Here is a 19749-nt window from a genome sequence, read left to right as displayed (position 1 = left end):
ATGCTACCAGAAGATAGAAAAGATAAACACTAATACTTTTTATTATACAAATATATATGTGCTACCAAAATATATGTGTTCTACCAAAGATAGAAAAGAAGTTGTTGCCGACAAGGACCCTCGAGCGTAGGAAACAACCCTCAACTCCTAGATTTCAACAGCAAAATATCCATCATCATAAGCTTGTTCTCCACCTTCATTTTTTTGTGTTTAGGATTAAAGACTGTATTTTGATATCTATAAGAAAATGTTGATTTTTGTGAGAAACAAACCTCATGGTAAATAATTAGGGAGGTCAACATGTATTTCTAAATATTATGGGTGAATGAGATTTACGTTTTATTTGTTGTGACTCCACGGAAAGGATGTAATAGGTGTTCGAGGTTGTTTTGTTCCATCTTCAAAACCCTTGAAGTCTGGTTGGTGTTAGACAAGAAAGTTAAACGTAAGTTTAACATGGCAACAAAAAAGTCGGTTTTGAAGGAGAATGCATAAAACCACAAACACATAGTCAAAATCAAGAATTATGGTATAGCCTATTTTCAACAGTACTTCTCCTGTGTCAAAAAGATTGCACACATATACTCAGAAGTCCCGCTGGAGGCACATTATATCATGATCTCCTCCATGCATTACCTATTTGCCCATGATCAAGTGAGCAAAAGATATTAATGTGCACAAAGACCGACACAGTTTGATGGTTAAGAAAAACCTTTCTCTTGGTTGGGTGTTCAAAAACTTCTTTCAAGTGATGTATACGTGTAATAACCTTGGTTAGCTCATAAATGTCATATACATAGCTCATTTTCCTCCAAAATGACATAATAAGCTCAAAATGGCATAAAATAAAAATAAAGAATAGAAGAGGAAAGAGAAGAAAAAATAGAATAACAGAAGAAGAATGAGCTTCTTCTTTCTTTCTTCTTATTATTTTCCTTCTCTTTCTTCTTCTTCTTCTTCTTCTTCTTCTTCTAGTCTTCTTCTCCTTCTTCTACTAGTATTATAATTATTATTATTATTCCTCTTCTCCTTCTTCTTCTACTTCAGCTACTACTACTACTACTTTATTCTTCATCTTCTTCTTATTTCCTAATTATCATCCATAATTATATAATTAGCTTATTTAGTTCATTTATCACATAAATAGCTTAGTTAGGTCAGAAATGGCATAATAACCTTGGTTAGCTCATAAATGTCATATAATTAGCTTATTTTCCTCTAAAATGACATAATTGGCTTAGTTAGGTCAAAATGGCATAATAACCTTGGTTAGCCCATAAATGTCATATACTTAGCTTATTTTCCTCCAAAATGACATAATAAGCTCAAAAATGGCATAAAAGAAAAAGAAAGAATAGAAGAGGAAAGAGAAGAAAAATAAAGAATAAAAGAAGAAGGATGAGCTTCTTCTTTATTTCTTCTTCTTATTTTCCTTCTATTTCTTCTTCTTCTTCTTCTTCTAATCTTCTTCTTCTTCTTCTTGTCTTCTTCTTCTTGTTCTTCTTCTTCTTATTCTATTCTTCTTCTTCTTCTTCTTCTTCTTCTTCTAGTCTTTTTCTTCTTGTTGTTGATTGTGATCTTGTTAAGGGTGTCAATAATGAAGGCCTCTGATCTTGTTGAAATATACAACAACCAGGTCAAACCCTGAAATGACCTACATTGATTGTGCTTATGTTGAAGTGAGCACGTAAATACAGAAAAATGGTGCTTATGTTGGTCATGTTGGTGCTTTTCATGTGTAGGGCTCTTCTCTTCACGTCCGGCAGCGTCGTCGGTCCCGTTGTCGTTGCCGTTGTCGGTTGACTATCGCCTCTACGGTCTAGGGGTGAGCTCGACTGTTATCTCCTCCCCCTCCCCTATTTTCTCTGTTCCAATCATCGTGTTGATGCCATTAGATTTTACTTGTATGTCAAGTCCCATAACCTAGGTGTCTCCCATTTGAAAGGGCAACATCTGCAAATATGCATGTTGATACGTCTCCGTCGTATCTACTTTTCCAAACTCTTTTGCCCTTGTTTTGGACTCCAATTTGCATGATTTGAATGGAACTAACCCGGACTAACGTTGTTTTCAGCAGAATTGCCACGGTGTTGTTTTTGCGCAGAAATAGAAGTTCTCGGAATGACCTGAAAATTTACGGAGAATTTTTTTGGAATTTATGAAAAAAACTGGCGCAAGTATCAGCGGAGGAAGTGGAGTTGTGAGTCCACAAGCCCACCAGGCGCGGGCACCCCCCCTGGTCGCGCCTGGCAGGCTTGTGGGGCCCACAATGCTCCACCGCCTCCAAATCCAGCTCTATTTAGTCCGTTTCGTCCGGAGAAAAATCAGGGAGAAGAGTTCATCGCGTTTTATGATACGGAGGCACCACCACCTCCTGTTCTTCATCTGGAGGGCAGATCTGGAGGACGTTCTGGGCTCCGGGGAGGGGAAATCATCGCCATCGTCATCACCAACCTTCCTTCATCGCCAATTCCATGATACTCTTCACTGTTCGTGAGTAATGTCATCGTAGGCTTGTTGGACGGTGATGGGTTGGATGAGATCTATCATGTAATCGAGTTAGTTTTGACGGGGACTGATCCCTAGTATCCACTATGTTCTGAGATTGATGTTTGTACTACTTTGCCATGCTTAATGCTTGTCACTAGGGCCCGAGTGCCATGATTTTAGATCTGAACCTATTATGTTGTCGCCAATATATTTGTGTTCTTGATCCTATCTTGCAAGTTGTAGTCACCTACTATGTGTTATGACCCGGCAACCCCGGAGTGACAATAGCCGGAACCACTCCCGGAGATGACCATAGTATGAGGAGTTCATGTATTCACCAAGTGTTAATGCGTTGGTCCGGTTCTTTATTAAAAGGATAACCTTAATATCCCTTAGTTTCCATTAGGACCCCGCTGCCACGGGAGGGATGGACAATAGATGTCATGCAAGTTCTTTTCCCTAAGCACGTATGACTACACACGGAATACATGCCTACATTAGATTGACGAACGGGAGCTAGTTACTTATCTCTCCGTGTTATAACTATTACATGATGAATAGCATCCGGCATAATCATCCATCACCGATCCAATGCCTACGAGTTTTTCCTACTGGTCCTTGCTATGTTACTTTGCCGCTACTGCTGTCACTGCTGCTACAGTTACTCTGTTGATACTGCTGTCACTTTGTTGCTACTGGTTACCGTTGCTACTGTTGCTATCATACTACCTTGCTACTGATACTTTGCTGCAGATACTAAATCTTTCAGGTGTGGTTAAATTGACAACTCAAGTGCTAATACTTGAGAATATTCTTTGGCTTCCCCTTGAGTCGAATCAATAAATTTGGGTTGAATACTCTACCCTCGAAAACTGTTGCGATCCCCTATACTTGTGGGTTATCACATGTCTTTGCATATTTATAACTACTATCCTTTCAAATTGTCCATGTTTTCCATGGACAGTCGGAGCACGTATAGATTCGGTTTTTTTCCCATGCTCGAATTTGATTTGAGGAAAAATTTCGTCAGCGCCACCCTGTTGCTCTCCGGGTACACATTCTCTCGGCTTGTTGCCGAGAATTGTTTCACGAGAACATCAGGGAGGTGCTGCAAATTTTTTGCGTTGGATCCGGAGCAGAGCATGGGAAACGAATCCGATCTACACGTATTCAGGTGGGATTAGGACCCATCTTTACCTATTAGAGATAGATTCAATCCCGTTTCACTTTTGTATGGTAAAAAAATAAAACTGTGGCGTAAAAAAATAAGAAAAGTAATTAGTTATGTATCTAGTCACAATTACATTCTACATTAACTTGATGAATATGAATTTGGTGCACCTACTGTCAGTGCAAGTACCATCATGGGTGATTGTGTGTGGATGTACACCGGTCACACTAGTCGGGAAAGAGATGACCAAAGAATGGTTAACAAAAACCAAGAGGTTTGTGAAAGCCATATTTGCAAATGGACAGATAAAAACCTGGTTCCCCAGTTGTCGATGTGGCAACTTTAAATAGAGGACACAGGATGAAATGGGTAAACACCTACAGAAGAGGGGTTTTACGTCTGATTATATGGTGTGGACCTTTCATGGTGAGTCTGCCCAATGTACGAGAGTTGGGGTGGTTCGTCGTCGCACCGACGAGCATGGTACCGGGATTGAAGACATGGTTTAAGACTTTGATGATGCTCGGAATTCAGACGATGAGATGGAAGAATCTGCAAAAGCCTTGAATGAAATGTTTGAGTCTTCAAAATGTACTCTCCACGAGCACACTGAGCCTTGTCATCTGGATGCCATCATAGAATTAATGTCTATGAAGACTCAATTCAACTTGGGTGCATCCAGCTGACAAAGGCCATCGTAGAAATACTACGACATGATGATGACACTATTTGGACTCTTCTACTCAAAGGCCATGTCATGCATGCAAATATGTACCTGTCTAACAAAATACTCCATGTACTTAAGATGCCCTATGATAAGATAGATGCCTGTGAGAAAGGATGTGCCTTATTTATGCTTGAGTACGCAGGGTTGAACTATTGTCCCATTTGCAAGTCATCCAGGTATGTTGTGGTAGACAATGGTATGGGTGAGAAAAGGCAGACCAAAATCCTCATTAATGTTCTTAGGTATATGTCAATCATACCAAGACTTCAACGTCTTTTCTTGATCGAAGAGACGGCCAGACAAATGACATGGCACAAATTGGGCAAAAGATACGAACTAGATGCAGATGGGAATAAGATGTTGGTACACACATCAGATGCTTTTGCGTGAAAGCACTTCGATGCATTACATTCGGATGAAGCGACAAATCCAAGGCATCCTCGAGTCTGTGTTGCGATAGATAGATTCAATCCCTTTGGTATGACGGCAAACCAATACACTAGTTGGCATGTATTTTTTATTCCACTCAATACCCCCCGGAAAGATTATGCAAATAAAGAACGTATTCCTGACATTGATAATTCTAGGGCCCAACTATCCAGGAAAGAATATGAATGTGTACATGCAGCCTCTTAAGGATGAATTGCAAGAAGCTTGGGATAATGGGTTCAAGACATACAACGCCACTAGAAACAAAAACTTCAAAATGCATGTCTGGTACATGTACTCGATGCATGACTTCCCGGCGTATGTACTATTCCTTGGCTGGTGTGTGCATGGAAGGTTGTCGTGCGCCACATGAAAGGAAGCTCTTCAGTTTCATTGGCTGCAAGCGAGTCAGAAGTATTCTTTCTTTGACTTGCAAAGACAGTTCCTGGATCCTCGCCATGAGTTCATATAAGACAAGAAGAACTTTATCAAAGGTACATACGTCAAAAACTCAGCACCGCCTGCACTGACAGGCCAACAGATCCTGGATCATTTAAACTCTCTTCAGCCTGATCCAGAGCATCTAGGGTAATTCAAGGGGTATAATTCGGAACATGCTTGTACTCACAAGACATGCTTGTGGGATCTGCCTTACTTCAAAGACCTCCTTCTTCCACGCAACATCGACATGATGCACATTGAAAAGAATATCGGAGAGGACATTTTTCGTACATTGTTCAGCATAGAGTTGAAGTTAAAGGATAATCCTAAGGCTAGAGTTGATCAGCAAACTCTATGTGATAGACCGTTACAAAACATGCGACAATCGAAAGGAAAGCAGAACTGGTCGAAGTCAAAGGCCTGGTTCAACCTAAAAGGGGAGCTATAAGGGAAATTATCTTGTGGATCCAAATGTAGTTGATGTTCCCTGATGGGTATGCAGTGAATCTAAATAGGGGAGTGAGTCTTGAAAAATTGAAAATATTTGGTCTGAGGAGTCATGATTAGCACATATGGATTGAGTGGGTAATGCAGGTGATGTTGCATGGCTTTATTCCTTAGGATGAGTGGCTAGTACTGGCAGAGCTGAGTATTTCTACTATGTTCTTTGTGCGAAAGAACTATCGCCTGGCCTCGCAGATGACATGGAGGAGTTGGCGCCATAGTTTCTCTCCAAGTTACATAAGATCTTTCCACCAGGCTTCTTTAATCCAATGCAGCATTTGATTTTACATCTCCCGATCGAGGCAAGATTGGGGGCCATGCAAATTGTTGGTCCTTCGCAAATGAGAGGATGCAGAAGACACTTTGAGCAAAATGTAAAAATAGACGAAGAATTGAAGAATCGATGGCCGAGGCATTAAGTACTGAGGAGGTGGCAAACTTCATGACAGCACACTACGAAGCCAGAAATCGTCATTTTGATCATTCGAAGCCTCGGTACAATGCTAGCGACCCTAAAAAAGGTGGACCCAACCTCAGCCTATTCATAGGAGAGCTCACACCAGCCGGTGTTTCAAAACCAATAGCGTTGGATGTCGAAGAATGGCACACCATTTTGTTGTATATCTTCAACAACCTAACAGAAGTGTGACTATACATCGAGTAAGCTTTCGGTACATTTTTCAGCAAATTCTATTTCCTTAGAACTTCTATTATTCCCAAATATTTCATATAGTCGATACATTGCAAAATTCTCTGATGAAATGGTGATCCAAAAGGATTCCGTCGAAGAGTATGAGCTTCTGGCAAACGGTAATTATCATTAATGGACCATTTCATTTCTTGGTCTAATTTACTGCTAATGCAATAATCCTTTTGTATTAAACTTTTAGGCTAATTCTTGGTCTATGGATGCTGAATTGAGACAAGCCGCTAATGGTTTGACTATAAGCTCTGTTCATTTCAGAAATACAACATCAACGGGTATCGCTTTCTTACCTTTGGCAAAGAGTTGTCTATGGCCGACCAAAAATCTACAAATTGTGATATCTTGGCTATCGGCAAAGGAGGTACCTAGTATTAGGGAAGAGTTGAAGCAATTTATGAACTTCAATTCTATGTCGAAAACCCACCGAACGTCGTAGTCTTCAAATATTATTGGTTCCAGCCGAAGGAGACCAGAAGGGCTCATTAACATATAGGGCTAGTCAAAATCAAACAAAGCATCCATTTAGATGTTCCCGGTGTCTATATTACGGCTCAACGGGTGACCCAAGTTCTCTATCTACCATGGGCCTGCCGAACTGATAAGAATCTGAATGGTTGGGATGTTATTTATTATGTGCCGCCACGTGCTAGTCCACTTCCCCCTAAAGAAGAGGATTACGAACCTCACATTAACCCAGACACATATTACAGAACTTACACCACGAGGCTCGGCCGTAGGCTATTCGAGACTACTATGCCATGCGTCGTATTAAGAAGGACAAGTCATCATGCCGCGAAAAGTTTCTCAGGAAGGAGTAGTACATGAAGGTAATTACCTATTCTTAAGGCCTTGTACTTAGTTTCCTTGATTTGATTCACAGGCGTAGCGCTCAAATTTATCTTTACTAACTTATAGGTGCCCCCGAGATGGTGTGTGGATGAGATGGATTGTTGGGAGGCGTTGGTGGGTGAGTGGTGCACACGCCAATGGCGAGTTGTCCACAACAATGCGAAGGACCAACGTGTCCAAATGGTTGGTGAGCCACACCATCAAGGCAACGCCAACTTATTTCAGTTTGGGCGGAACTAGGTATGTGGTTTGCTTCATGATTCATGCAGTTCATTCTTCATGCTAACTTGAGCCCTTTACTAATACTTTGTTCCTCTCTTTTAGGCACATCACAATAACATGGAGGTGCCAGAGGTGTACGACCTCTATGTCATTTCCCATAGTGCCTCGTACAAGAAGGCCAAGGCATTCTCTGAGTATGACCTCGATCATCTAGAGAAGTTCACCAATATCTCCTCCCACCACAAGCTCGTGAGGTACAATGATGAGAGGAAGGCGACGAAAAGGGAGGACTTTAATCCGAGCCAGCAACCTTTGGATCCAGAGCTGGTGATGATATCTAGTGGTGGGAGGTCCCATGGCTCGATAGCCATTGGACATGGGCTCATATGTTGTCCTCTCACTCTCCCAAAGATCAAGGCGCGCCAAACGAGCTCATGTCCTAAGATAAGGACTCATCCATGGCCAGTCAATCTTGCCATAGAGGTTAGTTATACGGACTCAGATAACCTTCCTCCATTACATTGTGTGTGTGGCCGTCGATCATTACAATGCTAACGAGGAGTGGTGTTGCAGGCTGCTCTTCAGAGAGAGAGAGAGAGAGAGAGAGAGAGAAAGTAAGAGAGAGAGAGAGAGAGAGAACCCAGACGCTTCTACAGGAGAGCGACCAGGTGGCGACGGAGAAGGAACAGGTCGGGGAGGAGAAGACGGCTCGGTTGTTGGAGGAGGAGAGGGCAAGGAATGGGGCTTCTCACCGGGACATGTATGAGCTCCTTGTGGTAAGTTTCTTCTTAATATTAGCCAAGCATGCATGTAATGTACGTTCATTACTAACTAATATGACTGGCTCATCAAAACCAAATGTGAAGTCTATGTGTGAGAAGACCGGTGAGATCCCTCCATAGATGTGAGTCATTTCTGTGGTTGGAACTGTGAGTTTCATTTGAATGGTCATTAGTTACTAGTCTTAACATTTGAGTGTCATCATACTAACGACACATTGCAAATGATCTTTGGTGCAGAATAACTCCCAAGCAACATCGCACAACCCTTCTTGGGGTGAAACCGGCCCGAGCAACCCCGATGCTTCACATCCGTGATGACGACGACGGTAAGTTTTCTCTAGAATTCTGCTTAACAAATGCATACTTAGCTTCATACATGCTAGTTAGCCCTATTATGCCACATAGTTTACTTTCCCCAAGAAAGACATACTTAGCTAATTATCCTCCAAATGACATAATTAGCTTATTTAGTTCTAATATGACATAATTAGCGTAGTTAGGTCACAAATGGCATAATTACCTTGGTTAGCTCATAAATGTCGTATACTTAGCTTGTTTTCCTCCAAAAATGACATAATTAGCTTAGTTAGGTCAAAAATGGCATAATAACCTTGGCTAGCTCATAAATGTCATATACTAAGCTTATTTTCCTCCAAAGTCACATAATAAGCTCAAAATGGCATAAAAAGAAAAAGAAATAATAGAAGAGGAAAGAGAAGAAAAAGAAAGAATAAAGGAAGAATAATAATGTGGGGGACAACACCTATGGGAACCTCCACGGATCTCTTGATCGTTCGGCGCGGAGAGTGGTGGCGCCAAGAGCAGAGCTAGCGATCAGCATCCATAACGTTTTTATCGAGGTTCGGGCCGCTTAGTGCGTAAAAACCTACTCCTGCTTTATGTGATGTATTAGGTGTTTGCTATAGGATTACATGCTGCAGTGATTGCTTACTAACCAATGCCCAAAGTGTTTAACCCCTTAGGTTGCTAACCCCTTGAACTCAGCCTTGGGCCTCCTTTTATAGGCAAAGGGGTCACCAACAACGCTCAACAGTGGGTTCACGAGCTGCACAGTGAACAGGGTTCACTGTTATCCATCTACCCCGGTGTCAGGGGTAGTAAATGTTTCATCAGTCTCCTGACCTGCATCAAGATGATATCGACACATACCCAGGTGTTTCTACACCTGGGTGTTGTGCTGGCGCATGAGGGATGCGCTGGCAGTGCAGTAGCGGTGGCAGTGTGGCAGGAGGGAATATCTGGCGTGCGAAGAGGGCTTGTAGGGCTGGTGCCCTTGCTAGTGGCCTAGTCCACCTTCCGGCAAGGAAGGCTTGCCGGGGCCTTGTCTATCTTCCCGGCAAGGAGGACTTGTCGGGGCCTTGGATGTTTTGCCAGCAAGAAAGGCTTGTCGGGGCCTTGGACGTCGTCCCGGCAAGAAGGGCTTACCGAGGCCTTGGAGCTTAGGCTTGTTCCTCACCCTTGGAGGGGTGTGGCCTTGTTGAGCTTGGGGATTAATCTTCCTGCCAGCCTTCGTTGTGTCTTGCCGTCAAAGGTGTTGTTGGCGCCCGTGCACAAGTCTGGCGCAGAGGAGACCCCAGTATTCAGTGCACCGACAGGAGCCCCCGGGCCTGGGCCACACACGCGTGCGAGGCGTTGTTGGGCCAGGCCCAAAGTGGTGCACGGGCCTCTATGACAGGGTATCTTGTAGGCTGGAGCCGTTGCTAGTGGTCTGTCCCCACATTGCACATTGAACGCACAAAGTGGAGAGGCGTGCGCCCAGTGGTCGTCCCACATCCTGAAGCGTTTCTGCCATGCGTGAGGCATGTGTTGTAACGGTCAGGCAAGTGGCGATCGTGGCCTTAAAAGTCGCAGCTGTGGCAAGTCCCGCCCTGCTGGTACAGTAGGGCGGCTCCCTGTTCGCCCGTGACCATGGGCGATTGGGCGAGAGGGGCGGCGGTTTCTGGAGTGAGGAGGGCTAGCCCCCGTGCCTCGCCCTATAAATTAGGGGGTTTGCGAGGGGGTTTTGCTCATCCATCCAACTCCTGAAATGCACAGCACCCCTAGCCTGTTCTACAGTATCTTGTTTAGCTTCAGGTGGCGCTCGCCCATAATCATGGCTAGGGGACGAGAGCGGCCACCATTAGCTACAAGAGCGGCGAGAGGATCCCGTTCGGATCATGCTGTAGCTTCAGGAGCCGCAACTCCGGAGGACGGCTCGAGCGCCTAAGGTGGCGGAGAGGTGAGGAGCCGTGGTCGCCGCGGAGGCCGTGGCCGGGATAGGCTGGATGCTACTCCAGCACTCCCGCCTTTGCCCCCAGCGTCACCCTCTCCTACATGGAGTAGTCACTCGGACACGACTGTGTTGTAGTTCGTCGTTAAGCTACGCGGCGTTCTTCGAGGCCATCTACATCTCCCTCGCCCCTTTGCCAGGGCAATGGAGGTGGTCAAGCCTTCCGTCTTGTGGTTGCGGGCGTATGGCTGCTCTCACGGTACCATGCAGGTGAATGTGGGTACCCTAAACGCCGCTCCATGCTGCTCGGGCGTGGCTGGAAGGCCTTCGCCCGCGCCCACAATTTCGAGGACGGGCATGTCCTCCGCTTCAAGCTGGCGGAGGACGATAAGCTATCCGTCAAGTTTTATGGGCGCTTAGGTGTGCGTCTCGGCAATTGCGAAGAGAGCTCGAGCGGCACCAAATGTCCCTCCTCGAGCGATAGCGACGAGGAGGACAGTGGTGGTGGTGACGCTCACGGTGGGTCAGTATCTCGGGTGTCAAGTCGGAGCACGACACCCCGAGCTCTGACTGACCGTCGACCGCACTACCATGGTCAGCTCACGCCTCTCCCCCGCCCGATGGGGTTATCTTGTCGGAGCCAGCATCAACGCTTCGTCTTCTAGGAGGAGGTATGCTCGCAGGCTCCCGCTTCTTCATCCCTTCCGGTTACCCTGTCCTCCAGCCCCGTTCTTCTCTGCGCAGTGCTGGTCGAGGAGGAGCCAGCCTGGGTTGCGCCGCGGGCCTCGCCGTTTTTTTCTTCTTCAACTCCTGTCCGGCAAGCATTATGCCTTGCCAAAGACAATATCATAGGTTAGAGTAGTAAAATTCATCCATGTAATATGTCTGAGTTTGCCTCAAACAAATGAATGAAATATTGTTTCCCTTTTTTCTGATCCCCCTTCTTGTATGATACATCCTTTGAGTTTTCCGGCAGCTTCCCGGCTTGACTGGTCCTGCAGCTAGTGCCTTGAGGAACGGATCCTTAGCAGTTCGTCGGAGGGATCGTTACCGGCAAGACTCCTTGCCGCACTCAGTGCAACCGTTTAAATCGTCGAGCGCGGCTCGAGGCGAAATAAGGTGCTGCGTAACTGATTGGTCCGTTGAGCAAGTTCGAAACAGTGTGAAGGATCTCTGTGGCTGTTCAGACCGTTGAACGAGTTCGAAACAGAACCAAGGTGCACTGATCCTAGCAAGGTTCCTCTGCGCGCAGGTTTCTCATACAAAGTTCGGGATCTCTAGAAGGGAAACAATCTATGTACTCAAAAATCTCATCTAGAGTTTTTGTCACTTACCTGTCGTGCCACAACACTTCTTCTCGCGATGTCTGAATCTTTTGTCGGGGCCTCAGATCCCCGGCAAGCCAGATGTTACACCCTCCAGGCAACCTCCTCGCTGGCAAGGTTCTTGCAGATTGTCTTTGACCATCACGTAGGAAAGGGGTTATCCGGGGTGTAACTCCCTTTTCTCTTTTGAGAGGCCGTGCTAACGGAGGCCCCGAGGACATCTTCGGCGGTGACGTGACACTTCCAGGGGAGAAAACAATTTCACTCGAGTGCGTGCCGGGACATGGGACCTGTTGGCGCATCCTCGACGGCTATGCATTACTCCAAAGAGGTGCGTCCGCCAGAGTATGCGCCGGAGGCCTCGCCGAAACTCCCAGGCACACCCTCGACGGCAACGTACTGTCCTGGAGCGACGCATCAGGCTGATGGCGTCGGACTTGGGGTCTCCGCCTCCCTGGCATGCGCTTGCACAGCAGCGCGCCCGCGCAGGCGCTAGGAGGCCATAGAAGTGCAGCGACCATCGTTGTGTCCCGCTTCGAGGAACTGCAGCGGTGTGCTCAACTTCTAAAAATCCGGCGCAGAGCTTGCTCATATTAGCGCAAATGCTCTCACCCCCTACCAGGCGCGTGAAAGATGTCGGAGGCGACACCTATGGGAACCTCCACGGATCCCTTGGGCACAAGAAGGGGAGGGGCGTGAGCCCCAAGGGCAGGGCTGGCGATCCGCCCCCAAGAACGTTTTTTACCTAGGTTCGGGTCACTTAGTGCGTAAAAACCTACTCCTACTTTGTTTGTGATGTATTAGGTGTTTGATGTAGGATTACTTGCTACAGTGATTGTTTACTGACCAATACCCAAAGTGTCTAAGCCCTTAGGTCGCTAACCTCTAGAACTGAGCCTTGGGCCTCCTTTTATAGGCAAAGGGGTCACCAATAGTGCTCAACAGTGGGTTCACGAGCTGCACAGTGAACAGGGTTCACTGTTATCCATCTACCGTGGTGTGAGGGGCAGTAAATGCTTTGTCAGTCTCCTGACCTGCATCAGGATGGTATCGACACGTACCCAGGTGTTTCGACACCTGGGTGTTATGCTGGCGCATGAGGGATGCGATGGCGCTGTGGTAGCGGTGGCACTGTGGGAGGAGGGAACGCGTGTCGGGCGAAGGGGGCTTGTCGGGATAGTGCCCTCGCCAGTGGCCTAGTCCGCCTTCCCGGCAAGGAAGGCTTGTCGAGGCCTTGTCTATCTTCCCAGCAAGTAGGACTTCCCAGGGCCTTGGATGTTTTCCCAGCAAGAAAGTCTTGTCGGGGCCTTGGACGTCTTCCCGGCAAGAAGGCTTTGTTGGGGCCTTGGAGCTTAGGATTGTTCTTCACACCCTTGGAGGGGTGTGCCCTTGGTGAGCATGGGGATTAATCCTCCTTCCAGCCTTCGTCATGCCTTGCCGTCAAAGGGGTTGCCGGCACACGTGCACAAATCTGGGGCACAGGAGACCCCAGTCTTCAGTGCACCGACAAATAAGCTTCTTCTTTCTTTCTTCTTATTATTTTCCTTCTATTTGTTCTTATTTTTCTTCTTCTACTACTACTTCTTCTTCTTCTAGTCTTCTTCTTCGTCTTATAATCTTCTTCTTCTTCTACTACTACTACTACTTCTTCTTCTTAGCTAATTATCCTCCAAAATGACATAATTGGCTTATTTAGTTCAATTATGACATTACTCGCTTAATTAGGCTAGAAATGGCATAATAACCTTGGTTAGATCATAAATGTTATATACTTAGCTTGTTTTCCTCTAAAATGACATAATTAGCTTAGTTAGGTCAAAAATGACCCAATAACCTTGGTTAGCTCATAAATGTCATATACTTAGCTTATTTTCCTCCAAAATGACATAAATAGCTTAGTAGGTCAAAAATGGCATAATAACCTTCGTTAGCTCATAAATGTCATATACTTAGGTTAGTTTCCTCCAAATGACATAATAAGCTCAAAAATGTCATATATTGTTCTTGTGCTAATTATTATTATTATTGTTATTATTATTATTTTGTTTTCTTTCGCCTCGATGTCGTCTGAGCCAAGATACTCGAGCACAGTGATCTCCTCGTCCTCGATTGCCTTCACGAATGACATGATCTGTTTCTCCAAGATTTGTCGTCATTGGGGCACGTCGGTTCAGAAAAAGGAGCTGGGGACATAGTTGAGGGAATGGATTCACCATGGTGCCGAGGGTCGCTACCCATGTATATCGGCTAAGGTGATGTGGCGGCTTTGCTCCTTGTATTCATCTCCTCAAACGAGCGAGAGGAGGGATCATATACCGTACCACCGTCGTTGATGTAGACACCACCATTGTCGTCTCGGTCGGTCACCATGGCTAGGGTTTGCAGCGCAAGGAGTGAGGGAGGGAGGCCTTATGTGACAGTTGCCTGGGCTGCTGGAGTGGATCTACAACTATTGAGTGAATGTGTGGAGGTTAGTGATGTTCGGAACGGCGGTGGTGGCCGAGCGGCGGTGGCACCTATGGGGCGCCGGCTAGAGTCGGGGATAGGAGAGAAACCCTATGTAGAGGCAAGGTCGCGAGAGAGGAGAGGATAAGGTCGGGGTTTTTCTATCTTTCTTTTGCATGGGGTCTTCGGTGAAGCGGTCGGGGTTTCTTTTTTTCTTTTCTTTACCTCTTGGCCGTCATAGTGGGGAGAAATGCACACGACAAACCTCATTTCTTTGCCGACAGTGACAGCCCAGTGATACGTCTCCAACGTATCTCTAATTTTTTTTGGTTCCATGCTATTATCTTGTCAAACTTTGGATGTTTTGTATGCCTTTTATATCTTTTTTGGGACTAACTTATTAACTCAGTGCAAAGTGTGAGTTCTTGTTTTTTCGGTGTTTTTGACCCTTCTCAGAGGAGGATTTTAAATGGTGTCCAAACGAAATAAAACTTCCGAAAAGAGTTTTTTCCGGAACAGAAGATATGCACAAGACTTGAGAACAAAGGCAGGGGCAACCAGGGGACCCCACAAGCCCCCTAGGCGCGGCCAAGGGAGCCACGCCTAGCAGGCTTGTGGGCCCCCTGTGGCTCGTCTTCCCTACCTCTTCCGCCTATAAATTCTGAAAAATTCCAAAACTGCGAGAGACATCCACGAAAATACTTTTCCGTCGCCGCAAGCTTCTGTCTCCGCAAGATCCCATCTGGGGCACGTTCTGGTGCCCTGTCGGAGGGGGGATTCGGATACGGAGGGCTTCTTCATCAACACCATGACCTCTCCGATGATGCGTGAGTAGTTCACCATAGACCTTCGGGTCTATAGCTAGTAGCTAGATGGCTTCTTCTCTCTCTTCGATCTTCAATACAAAGTTCTCCATGATCTTCATGGAGATCTATCCGATGTAATCTTCTTTTGCGGTGTGTTTGTCGAGATCCGATGAATTGTGGATTTATGATCAGATTATCTATGAATCTTATTTGAGTCTCTTCTGATCTCTTATATGCATGATTTCATATTCTTATAATTCTCTTCGAGTTGTGGGTTTTGTTTGGCCAACTTGACCTATGATTCTTGCAATGGGAGAAGTGCTTGGTTTTGGGTTCATACCGTGCGGCGACCTCTCCCAGTGACAGAAGGGGCAGCGAGGCACGCATCGTGTTGTTGCCATCAAGGGTAAAAAGATGAGGTTTTCATCATTGGTTTGAGTTTATCCCTCTACATCATGTCATCTTGCTTAAGGCGTTACTCTGTTTGTCATGAACTCAATACACTAGATGCATGCTGGATAGCGGTCGATGTGTGGAGTAATAGTAGTAGATGCAGAAAGTATCGGTCTACTTGTCTCGGACATGATGCCTATATGTATGATCATTGCCTTAGATATCGTCATGACTTTGCGCGGTTGTATCTATTGGTCGACAGTAAGTTTTTCACCCACCGTATTATTTTCTATTTTGAGGGAAGCCTATAGTGAAAACTATGGCCCCCGGGTCTACTTCACACCATATTTTCAGCCTTACAATTTTACTTCGTTGCACTTTCCGCCTTCAGATCTCACTTTGCAAACAATCTTGAAGGGATTGACAACCCCTTTATAGCGTTGGGTGCAAGATCTTTTGTGTTTGCGCAGGTACTCTGGACTTGGCGCGATTCTCCTACTGAATTGATACCTTGGTTCTCAAAATGAGGGAAATACTTACCGCTCCTGTGCTGCATCACCCTTTCCTCTTCAAGGGAAAAACCAAGGCAAGCTCAATAGGCAGCAGAAGGATTTCTGGCTCCGTTGCCGGGGAGGATCAAGTCAAGAATAGTCTCCCGTCAACGTGTCAATCTCTGGCACCGGGGATTATTCTAGGTGAAGCTCATCCAAGTAAGTGTCGCAAACTCATCTCTTGCATTTACCTTTTTTTTGCCTCTCGTTTTCCTCTCCCCCACTTCTGAAAAACAAAAATTTACAAAAATATTTGCCTTTTTCGTTCGCCCTTTCTTTCGCATGCTTTCTGTTTGCTTGTGTGCTATGTGCCTTCAATATGCTTGCATCTTCGCTTGCTGAAAATCTATTGATATGGATCCTCATCCACTTGCTAATCTCTTTAAGAGATCCAATTATGTTGAACCATTTGCTAGTGAGTTGAGTGCACTTGACTTTCTCTATGGAGTTTTGCTTGAGATGCGTGAATCTTAAAATCGTGATGAAGAAATTTATGAAGTGATTCACGAGGGCTCCTTGAATGAAAAGCATGATTGCAATGATCTCATTATAAATTCTATTAATGACAATCATGCTAAAAATATGCAAAACCCTAAGCTTGGGGATGCTAGTTTTGCTATGTCCACTACTTGTTGCAATGATCGTGATTGGGGTGATAATTTTTCTTATGATCTAGAAAATTTGTTTAACCCTCATGATGATTATGATATTTGCAATAATATTGAAAGTGGATTTGGAGAAGTCATGACTTTAGTTGATGATAATCCCACTATTTTTGAAGAGCGTCAACTTTGCATGCATGTGGATCATGAAAATAATATCCTTTGTGATAGCTATATTGTTGAATTTGATTATGATCCCACATGTAATTGCTATGAGAGAGGAAAATATTGTGGTAGAAACTTTCATGTTACCAAATTACCTCTCGTTATGTTGAGATTGCTATTGTCTCTTTCTTCTTCCTTGCATTTGGTAACTATTGGTTGTCTTGCCAATTTGTTTTCCTATAAAATGCCTATGCATAGGAAGTATGTTAGACTTAGATATGTTTGTCACATGTTTCATGATGCTCTCTTCGTGTCCGATTGCTATCTTTTATGCGAGCATCATTGAATTATCAATGCCTAGCTAAAAGGCTTTAAAGAAAAGCGCATGTTGGGAGGCAACCCAATGAATTTAACTTTTTCTTTATGTTTTGTCGCGTCCACACCATCATAATTCTGTTATGATTGTTTTTTTGTGTTCCTTTTTGTGTTTGAGCCAAGCAAAACCTTTATGACTAGTTTGGTGTTGGTTGTTTGATCGTGCTGGAAAAAGACACAAACTTTTTCTCACGAAATTATTTTTCATGTTTATTCAGAAAGAGCTTTTGAGTTTATTCTTTTTTATTCTGGTTGATATGCCTTTTTCCCAGGCTGTCGTAATGTTTTATAATTTTTCACGTACCAAAAGTATACGAAGTATACCGATTGCTACAGACTGGTATGTTTTTGTTGAGTTGGTTGTTTGTTTTGATGAAACTATGGATAGTATCGGGGGTACTAGCCATGGAAAAGTGAGAATACAGTAATCTAACACCAATATAAATAGAAATCAAGTTTGCTACAGTACCTAAAGAGGTGGTAGTTTGTTTTGTTGTGCTAATGATATCATGAGTTTCTGTTTAAGTTTTGTGTTGTGAAGTTTTCAAGTTTTGGGTCATGTTCTCATGGACAAAGGGATAAAGAGTGGAAAGAGTTCAAGCTCGGGGATGCCCAAGGCATCCCAAGCCAAATTCAAGGACACCAAAAAACCTAAGCTTGGGGATGCCCCGGGAAGGCATCCCCTCTTTCGTCTTCAATCCATGAGTAACATTACTTGGAGCTATATTTTTATTCACCGCATGATATGTGTTTTGCTTGGAGCGTCTTGTATCGTAGGAGTCTTTTCTTTTTGTTTTGTCACAATCATCCTTGCTGCACACCTTTTGAGAGAGATATGCACTCATCATGAATTTGTTAGATTGCTCATCGTGCTTCACTTATATCTTTTGAGCTAGATAATTTTGCTCTATGTGCTTCACTTAGATCTTTAGAGCACGGCGGTGCGTGACTTGGTAGTTGGTTTGTGCTATGAAAGTAGTCCCAAAGGTGATAGGTACCCAAAGAGGATACAAAAACTTCCATCTTCATGTGCATTGAGTAGAAAGAGAAGTTTGATTCCTCTCAATTAATTTTGAGACGTGGATTTGGTAATATTAAGAGTTATGTTAGTAGGGTGTTGTGAATCTAGAAATACTTGTGTTGAAGTTAGTGATTCCCGTAACATGCATGTATGGTGAACCTCTATGTTAGGAAGTCGGAGCATAATTTAACTATTGATTGTCATCCTTTGTGTTGCGGTCGAGATCGCGCGATGGTTAACACCTACCAACCCTTCCCCTAAGAGTATGCGTTTAGCACTTTGTTTTGATTACTAATAAAAACTTTCGCAACAAGTATATGCGTTCTTAATGACTAATGTGAGTCCATGGTATAGATGCACTTTCACCTTCCACCATTGCTAGTCTCTCTAGTACCGCGCAATTTTCGTCGGTGCACAAACCCACCATATGCCTTCCTCAAAACAGCCACCATAACTACCTACTATGGCATTTTCATAGCCATTCCGAGATATATTGCCATGCAACTCCCACCATTCCGTCTCATGACTTGTGCCGTCACTCTCATATTGCCATTGCATGATCATAAAATAGCTAGCGAGATGTTTCAGCGTCATACGCCAAGCTAGATCGTTGCACATCCCGGTACACTGCCGGAGGCATTTGCTATAGATTCGTCATCGTTCTGAGCTTTGAGCAGTGAGTAAATAAAAGTGTGATGATCATAATTATTAGAGCATTGTCCCATGTGAGAAAATAAAAAAAATAAGAGGCCAAAGTTGCCCACACAAAAAAGGGAAAAAGAGGCCCAAGAGCCCAAACAAAAAAAAGAAGAGAGAAAAAGAGAGAAGGGACAATGCTACTATCTCTTTTCCACACTTGTGCTTCATAATAGCATCATGTTCTTCATGATTGAGAGCCTCTCGTTTTGTCACCACCATATACTAGTGGAATCTTTATTTTATAACTTGGCTTGTATATTCCAATGATGGGCTTCCTCAAAATTGCCCTAGGTCTTCGTGAGCAAGCAAGTTGGATGCACACCCACTAGTTCTCCTTTTGAGCTTTCACATACTTATAGCTCTAGTGCATCCTTTGTATGGCAATCCCTACTCATTCACATTGATATCTATTAATGGGCATCTCCATAGCCCTTTAATACGTGGAGTCACTGTGACCATCTCCTCCTTTTTTTCTCACAACCACCACCACACTCTATTCCACCTATAGTGCTATATCCATGGCTCACGCTCATGTATTGCGTGAGAGTTGAAAAAGGTTTGAGAAAGTAAGAGTGCGAAAACAATTACTTGGCCAATACCGGGGTTGTGCATGATTTAAATTAGTTGTGTGAGGATGATGGAGCATAGCCAGACTATATGATTTTGTAGGGATAACTTTCTTTGGCCTTGTTATTTTGAAAGTTCATGATTACCTTGCTAGTTTGCTTGAAGTATTATTGTTTTCACGTCAATAGCAAACTATTGTTTTGAATCTTGCGGATCTGTACATTCATGTCACATGAAAGAAGTTACAAA

This window comes from Hordeum vulgare, chromosome 7H, assembly GCF_904849725.1.
Source record: "Hordeum vulgare subsp. vulgare chromosome 7H, MorexV3_pseudomolecules_assembly, whole genome shotgun sequence".
NCBI lineage: Eukaryota > Viridiplantae > Streptophyta > Magnoliopsida > Poales > Poaceae > Hordeum > Hordeum vulgare.
This window is presented reverse-complemented; position numbering follows the sequence as displayed.